We start from the raw sequence: 9,012 nt of genomic DNA, 5'->3' as shown, positions 1-9,012 counted from the left end.
GCATGCGACCGGCCGCCCCCCCTGTTACAAAGTCCCACGACCACCCCGTTCTGGAGCGTGTCGTGGATACCCTCTTTCCGGTAGACCCCCAGGAGGACCCACGGCCGCTCCTGCCGGCGAACGCGACCAACTGGTCCGCCGGGCTGGGGGTCACTGAAGGGAAGCTCGGGATGGCCGTTGGGCGGATGATGGCCAGGAACACGGCACCTGGTCCCGACGGTATCCATGGGCGGGCGCTCGCTTTGGCGCTGCGCGTCCTGGGGCCCCGGCTTAGGCGGCTGTTTGACGGCTGCCTAGAGTCGGGGCGGGTGTTCCGCTAGCATGGAAACAGGCCGGGCTAATCCTTGTCCCGAAAAAGGGGAAGCCCGCGGATTCGCCATCGGCGTATCAGCCGCTCTGCCTCCTCGACGAGGCGGGCAAGCTTTTTGAGCGAGTGTTCGCTGCCCACCTGTTGAGGGGCCTGTCGAACGGTAGTCTGGAGTTGGCCGGCTGTCAATACGGTTTCCGCGAGGGCAGGTTGACGCTCGATGCGGTCGATCATGTGCGTGCCCTCGCGGACCGGGCGGTCTCCCGGGGTGGGGTGGCGTTGGCGATTAGTCTCGACATCGCCAACGCATTCAACACCCTGCCCTGGGGTACGATCCGGGAGGCGCTTCGAGAACACGGAGTGCCTCCGTACGGGTCGTGTTGGCCGACTACCTGTCGGACAGGTGGATCGAGTACCCCGGCAGAGGCGGGGTGCCGATACGTCGGAGGGTCAGCCGAGGAGTGCCCCAGGGGTCCGTTTTAGGGCCCCTATTATGGAACCTGGGGTACGACTCGGTGTCGCGCGGGCTTCTCCCACCCGGTGTCTTTGTGGTCTGTTATGCAGACGACACATTGATTACCGCGGTGGGTCAGGACGGGACCAGAGTTCTCAGGCTAGCGGAATTTGGGGTCCCGATTGTGGTCGCGAGGATCCAGGCTCTGGGGCTCCAGATCTCGCTGCAAAAGACGGAGGTAGTCATATTCCATGGACACCGCCCGAGTGGACGATGCGGCTGTCCGAGTCGAGGGCCGGATGAAGTATCTGGGCCTCGATCTGGACAGCCGCTGGCGATGGGAGGAGCACTTAGATCGCTTAGTCCCCCGAATTCAGGCGGTGACAACCCTGTTGGGTCGTCTTTTGCCGAACCTCGGGGGGCCGGAGGAGTAGGTCCGCCGCCTCGAAGGGCGGTGTCCTCCTTCTGCGAGACAGCTGTCTCGCGGAAGGAGAACGACGAGCGGAATCGGGAACGGACCGATCCCGCTTGCATCAAAAGGAGGAGGTTGAGGCGGGCTAGGGGCCGATGGTTAGCTGCCGCTCCGGCCGGCTGCCCCCCCGCCCACCGTAAACCCTCACCTCCTCCTGGAAGTCTGCCGCGTAGGGCGGCCCTGCACACGTAGCCAGCGAGCTCAAGCTTTGGACTCGCCGGTCATGGAGGGGGGGGGGGGTGTCCGTCTCACGACGCCCCCCCACTCCATCAGGAACATGCCCGGCGCTTGCACCGCAGGGGGCCGTTGGCACAGAATACGCCCACAGTAATCCTTGCTTGTCGCAAGAGGCGACTAAAAGAGAACGGCGAGACCGCGAGCTGGGGCAGCCGCGGTCAGTTGGGGAGGTTTTACTCCCCACCGGAGGTGGCACTCCCCTCTTCGTTAAGGGGGGGGGGGGGGCACCGATAGCGTTCGGACGAGATCCCGGTGCCCCTCCCCAATGCGCCGAGCCGGCCACCGTGACGTTTTAGTGGGTATTCCCTTTGATGTCAAATCAAGGGGCGAGTCCCACACTACTCCCTCCACACGAGGGGATGTGCGTAAATGTATTTCCTCACGTAAAAAAAAAAAAAAAAAAAAAAAAAAAAAAAACAGGTTGAGTGCCTACCGGGCGCGTTCTCAGGCGGCGGATAGGGGAACGACCCAGTTTATCGCGGCCAGACCCACACCGGGACGCGGATCCCATCCCATGACCGGTCGGAGAGGTCAAGGCGACTAGGTTAAGTAGGAGCTATACGGGACCCGGTTAGCGTAAAACCCAGCCCAGGGAAACTAAGGCTCCTGCCGCGGACCAACTCTCTCAGGAGCCGTGGCTGCGATTGTTATGATCGACCCTGTGGGACGGGCCCAGCTACCCCGAGGCATCCGAGCAGTATGAGCGAGTACGTGCGCGTTTGTGAATGGATGAGCGCGTGCGCGTAGAGCGTGGGTGCGTGCGTGTTTGGGTGAGTGTATGTGAGCGAACGGGCTGCGGTCGATGCGCGGGGGATATTCCTTATAGACTAGCCAAGGGGGGAGTAGTAGCCCCCTGACCGTGACGGGACATGATGTTAGTACCTGACCTCTGGTGGGTAATAAGGGTAAAAGTAAGACCGACCTTTATGTTTGGCAAAGGTCCCGTGAAAGCACATGTTACACGTGGGAGAACCGCTCATGCCCTTGCTGTACGGAGTCAATGCAAGGGTTGAAGCCGTGACATCGGGCGCAGGAATGGAGGTTTACCTGGCAAAAACCCTATGCAACGTGAGGCAAACCGCTGCACCCTCTAGCCTGAGGCTGGGACAATATCCGGGTCGAATACCGGTGAGTTCCTTCGATAAGGGTCACGTTAAACCTTTAGCATCAATCATGGAGCGGGCTTATCCCGTAACATTTTCTAGTAGAGTCATACGGTGTCGATAGGTATGGTCTACCGACAAGTCGCTTCTCGGCTTTGACACCTATAACTAGGGTTTTTTCAACCGGCCGGGATAGTAGCTACACTGCGGTGTGGCTCCCATGATGGGCGAACCGTCGTAAGCGCAGAAGAAAATTAATATGGAAGAAGAAAATAAAAAACAAAAAACTGGAGGAAAAAGGGCGCAGTGTCCCCGTGTCGCGAAAGACCTCTGCGACGATGTCTTCTCTTGCGAGGAGGAAGAGGAGGCCTTCAAGCCGAGACAGAGCTTCGCACGGAGCCCTCTTAGGACAGGGACTAGGTCCCTAACATAGGACCCCGGAGAATCGGCCGCTGTAACAGCGGCGGCCCAAGATATAGTGGAGACGGAGAAGGTGACTCCGCAACCAGCCCAACCCTGCGACGGAGCTCCGATGCTGACCCGCCTTACCTAGGAACTGCGGGAGGTGGTAAGCCAGATGACGGCTGCTACCATGAAACAAAAAATGTTGCAATGGCAATAAAAAATGGATTGCCGGGTATGGTGAAAATTACGGACGCGATGGAGACCACCTGGCGCAACCAGGTGCGGCAGGAAGCAATCCTGCGGAAACGCACCAGGGAAGAACGCTCCAGTCCGGACTCACAGCCCTCTCGAGCTGAGAAACGTCTCAAAGACGGAGAGGCACAGTGGAGTACGGTGGTCAGAAAAAAGAAGACCAAGGTAAAGAGCAGCGACATCCCCGTGGCCACAAACCCGGGAATACCAATCCTGCATCCTAAGATGGGAGACGGGAAGAAGAAGAAGAAGAAGAAGTCAAGACGCAGACGGCGAGCCGCAGCAGTAGCGGTAAAGCCTGCCGAGGGAGCCAGCTACGCCGATGTTCTGGCGAAGCTGCGCTCCCAGGTAAAACCCGAGGATGCCGGAGTGGAGATCAAATCCATCCGGCAAACGCGAAGCGGAGAGGTCCTTCTGGAGCTCGCAGGCAAGGCGAAGCCTAAGGAAAAAGCCTTGTTCAGCGAGGCCATTAAACGGGCTATTGGGAAGACGGGAACCATCCGGCGGATGGAGCCCAAAGAGTTCATTGAACTGAGGGATCTCGATTGCCTCACCACAGTAGGTGAGGTGGAAGAGGCCCTCAAGACAGAGCTGGGCGAATCCGCCGGAGATATAAGGGTCTTCGTGACGAAAGAAAACGCGAGGGGCCAGAAAATGGCAATCGTGAAACTGGAAGAGCCCGCGGCGGCCAAACTAATGGACCGGGGCAGGATACGGGTCGGGATGGTAATATTCCGACCCGGAAGAAGGGCCGTTGTAGCCCGATGCTACAGATGCCTGGCATACGGGCATCTGGCATGCGGCTGCAGGGGTCCAGACCGGCAGCATAATTACTACCGGTGCGGGGAGAAGGGGCATCTGGCAACTGGCTGCCAAAAGCCCCCCTCCTCCCTCCCCCGTGTGCGGTATGCGCTGACATGGGGCGCAAGGGGGCGGACATGCAACACGTCCTAGGTTCCGGTGTCTGCAAGGCGTTCCGCGATGCCTTAGCGGAGGCAAAGAACAAGCGCGATGGCTAAGGTACTCCAGGGAAATCTTAACCGGAGCCGAGTCGCGGACGCCCTCCTCGAGCAACTGCGGCGGGAGCGGGAGGCTGACGTCCTCCTGCTCTCTGAGCCGTACAGAACTCGACCTCTCTGGGCCCTCGCCCAACGTGGTTCGCCGACACGCTGGGGACCGCAGCGATTTGGATACCGGATCCGTCCAGGTTCCGGGTCCAAGCGCGCGGAGCAGGTGCCGGATTCGTCTGGATAAGGGGGGAGGGTCTGACGCTAGCTAGCGTGTACCTTTCCCCTAACGACCGCATCGCAAATTTCTGCGATAAGATTGAAGCCCTCAAGTGGGGAACGCCCCAGAGTGGGGAATGCCCAGACCGGACACCAGGGGACGACATGTCGAGATGGCGGCACGCCGTAACCTGGTGATCCTGAATCGAGGGTCGTCCACGACCTTCCGGAGGTTTGGCTATCAGGAGACCATCATTGACTTTACGATGGCTTCTGAGGGTGTCGCTCCCCGCATCGAGGACGGAAAGTCCTCGAAGACTATACGGGGAGCAACCACCAGTACGTAAGTTTCCGGATATCCGGGGAAAGGAGAAGGAGCAGGGTTTCACCCGCTCATCGAGGGTGAAAACTCAAGACGCTCCAAACTGAGCGCTTCGAATAGGCCCTCCAGGCTAGCCTGCAGAACATCTCGCGGCCCGCCAGGAGGACCTACACCCGGATATCGGCGGAGCGGCTCCTTGGCGCAACCATGCACGCAGTCCGCGATGCGTGTGATGCGTCGATGAGCCATGGAAGGCCACGCTGAGCCACTCGGTCTGCGCATTGGTGGTCAAGCGACATCGCCGACCTCCGACGGGACTGCCTCCGTCTGCGGAGAACAACTCAGTGCGCGAGGCGCACTCCCGAAGGCGAGGTCCTGTGGGAATCCTACAGGGCCAAACGTAGGGAGTTGCACCATGCCATAAGGACGAGCCAATGGCGCTGCTGGGAGGACCTCCGAGAGGAGGTCAACCGTGATCCGTGAGGCCTGGGATACCGAATCGTGCGTCGACGAGGCATCGGCGATCGTGGACGCCCTCTTCCTGGACCACCCGGAAAGGGCGCGACGGTCAGCGGGGCTGCAGGTGGAGGAATTTCCCCCCTTCACCGTGCAGGAGATGCAGGACGCAGCCCGGACCCTCTGCAACAGGAAAGCCCCGGGCCCAGATGGCATTCCAGCGGAGGTGGTGAAGCCCGGATGGCGTCTTTGAATAGTCCCATACTGCGACCTAGTTTTGAAAATCAGACATGATTTGGGAATAATTCTCAAATAAAGTTTAGGATGTAGGGAAAGAAAAGGGGACCTTGTATTTTGAAAATCTATGGGAGAACCAGAAAAAGAGTAAGTTCAAACCCTGGTTTTACAAATTCAGGAGAATTTTAAGTAGAGATGCCATAAGGGCAATAGCTAGAATCAGAGCAAATCACTATAATTTAAAAGAGTCCTTGGGTAGAAACGGGATATTAGACGACAAAAATTGTGAATGTGGTCAAGGGGAAGAAACTATCGAACATGTCATGTTTGAATGCTCCCTGTATAATTTGCAAAGAATGAACCTGTATGGGAAAATAGGGAAAGAAATAGAAGAAACAGGCAGAAGTATATACGGTTTGTTAACTATGAACAAACTCAAGGTATACAAGGCCATAGTTTCCTTTTTGGACGAATCGCAACTTAAAATGTACTATTTAAATTAAGTAACCGATAAGAATTAATAGAAATAAAGTAAGGGCATCTAGTGCCAGGCATAGTGATAAGAGGGTAAAATTAAGTAACCGATAAGAATTAATAGAAATAAAGTAAGGGCATCTAGTGCCAGGCATAGTGATAAGAAGGTGAAAGCGTGTAAATAGTTTACATTTAGGAAAAAAAAGAGAAAAGGGGGAAAAAATGTGGTATGATATATGTATGTAAAAAAAATTCCCCCTTTTTTTTTTAATTTCATGTTAGAGCAAGGTAGGAGGAGTAGTGATAGTATTAGTAGTAGGAAGATAGAACTAAGTAAGTAAAAGAAAAATGTAAAGAAAAACAAATTCAGAATGAGTTATATAACTTTTTTAAAAAATAAATAATAAGCACTATTGTAACCAATTATGTATTTCACAGGAGAAGTGTAAACTGTCTGACAAGACAACACTAGAATAAAGAAAAATCAAATCAAACCTTACCACGGGACTTCCGGTCGGCCATTAGCACCGTTTGCACGGAAGTATTTCGAGTAGTCAAAAATCGTCAAATAGTGAGAAATTTACTGCAATTAACTAAGTGAGAGTGAGAAGGGGAACCTTTAAGGGCGGGAAGGACATGTGAATAATCAAACATGAAAAGGGCGAAGAGGAAGAAGAAGGAGTAAGCAGAAAAGAGGGATAACCTCACTCTCCCTATGGGGTACAAACGAGCGGGAAAAGGAGAGAGAACGAGGGAGCACGCAGACGCTCCCCTCAAAGCCGGATATCCGGACAAAGATGTATTCAAGCTAATCGATAGGTCGGTCGAATAGATCTCAGAAGGCCAGCCGCGTGCGCCAATAGGAGAAGAGGAAGAGGACAAGGAACCAATGGGAGACCACGGAGGCGACGCAAGAAGGACATCTAGCGGAAGCAGATTAAGCCTTAGAAGAAGAAAGGAAGAAGTTTTAAATGAAAGTGAACAAAGAGCAGTTAACAGATCAGTGAGAAAACGACTTCGAATTATAAACGACAAAAAGTGTGTAGTAAAAAAGAAATTGGTAGATGTGAGAGAAATAGCGAAAAACAGTGAAATAGAAAAAAATAAAGAAATAGAGCTTCGCCAACACGTGGTCGGCAGTGCACGTATACAGAAAGAAACACAGATTATTCTTTATACTTTAGTGATATTCAAGGAAGCGAAGTAAAAAGCAGCGCGCATAGTGAAACTAACTGTTTAGAATTCTTTGAAATTGAAGTTTTAAATAAAAGGAACAAAACACGAGGGAAAGGCTTTATAAATTCAAATAAAAGCTTAAACTATATTAAAATTGTTAGGTACCTAAAAGAGGACGCAAAAAAAATTGGAGTTATCAGGATGTTAAACAAAAGCATTGCAGAAATCAGGATACGGCAGCCCGAGGAGGTTAGGGCCCTATACAGGGTGTCCCAAAAATCGGGGAGGAGCCCGAAATGGGGGGTAGTTGAGACGATTCTGAACAATAATTTGCTTTGCAAAAATGTCGAATGGGGATTCGTTAAGGAGCTATTAAGAGGAAACCCCGACCAATCAGAGCGCCCGTAGACCGTTTGAGCGGCCGCGGTAGCGAAGTTTACGCGCTAGGTGGCAGCGTCAATGTCCTTCGATGCACGTCAAGTCACTTGTTCGCGTACAAGCGCGGCCGCCAGCGCATAGCCTTCGCGACCGCGGCCGCTCGAACGGTCTGCGCGCGCTCTGATTGGTCGGGGTTTTCGCTTAATATCTCCTTAACGAAGTCCCATCCGACATTTTTGCAAAGGAAATTATTGTTCAGAATCGTCTCAGCTACCCCCCATTTCCGGCTCCTCCCCGACTTTTGGGACACCCTGTATAACAAATATGCGAACACTAACCAGGAAGACTTCAAAAGGAACAAAGTCTAGAGACGCAGCTGGAAAAATTAGATACTGCAAATAAAAAAAAAAAAGCAACGGATGGATATTTAACACCTATAAATCATTGGTAAACATAAAGAACTTGGAAACAGTAGTATTAGGATGGATCCCAGGGCATATAGGCATCCCTGGAAATGAAAGAGCAGACACTCTAGCGAAAGAGTTTACGGGCAAGCAGCCAGAAGAGGAAATCAAAATGACAAGAAGTGATATCTTGATAACCCGAAGAATAAAATTTGGGAAGCTTTCAGTAGGAAGGTGGAAGAAATAGGAAGTGATAAAGGAGCGTTTTACTTCACAAACTCTTGGGAGAAAAAAAAGAAGCATAAATTCAAACCTTGGTTGAAAGACTCACTAGGTAAAAAAGGTATAATTGATAGCAAAGTATGCGATTGTTATATGGACGAGGAGACAATAGACCATGTATTATTGCATTGTTCACTCAGAAATCTGCAACGAATCGGGTTATATGATAGAATAGGCACAATTATTGTAATAATTGTAATTTTGATATAGCTGAAATTTTAAAGACTGATAAAATAAATGTGATAAAGGCAATAACAAAGTTCCTCAAAGAGGCAAATATTATACAGGATGTCTCAGCTAAAGCAGGCCACCTAAATATCTTATTTATTTTTAATCCCACTGTTACGTATACAGAAACTCTCCGTTTTTTAGAAGCTCGCGTGCATTAATCTTTTTATCTACCCTTCTGGAATTTGGAGCTTGGTCTCACGGGAGTGCATCCTGCAGCTGCATCTTCTTAATATCATCTTTGACTCGCGTTGCGTGGGATAGTTTCTAATCTACCCTTTTCCCAGGGAACGCAGCTGCTCACCTCAGAGCCACGAAAATCCTAACCGTCAAATTTCCTAATATGGAAATCACTGACGGTTCCCCACCAACATTTAGGGGTATATAAACCCATGATTTTCGTTGCTCGGGGGCTAGTACGAAAGAGTTACTCGTTAGAGACACGTTGATCGTCTGCAGAGTAGTACACTAGTGAGATCGGGCTTCAGTTTCCCTTTCGATCATAGTTAACCTTATAGATCCGCGAAGACGGGTTTCATCTATTACGGCATTTAAAAGTACTCTCGACCCCCGCATCGCCAGTGCGTCAACACCGAGCA

This window comes from Hylaeus anthracinus, unplaced genomic scaffold (assembly GCF_026225885.1).
Source record: "Hylaeus anthracinus isolate JK02 unplaced genomic scaffold, UHH_iyHylAnth1.0_haploid 11994, whole genome shotgun sequence".
Classification (NCBI taxonomy): domain Eukaryota; kingdom Metazoa; phylum Arthropoda; class Insecta; order Hymenoptera; family Colletidae; genus Hylaeus; species Hylaeus anthracinus.
Note: the sequence above shows the minus strand (reverse complement) of the source record.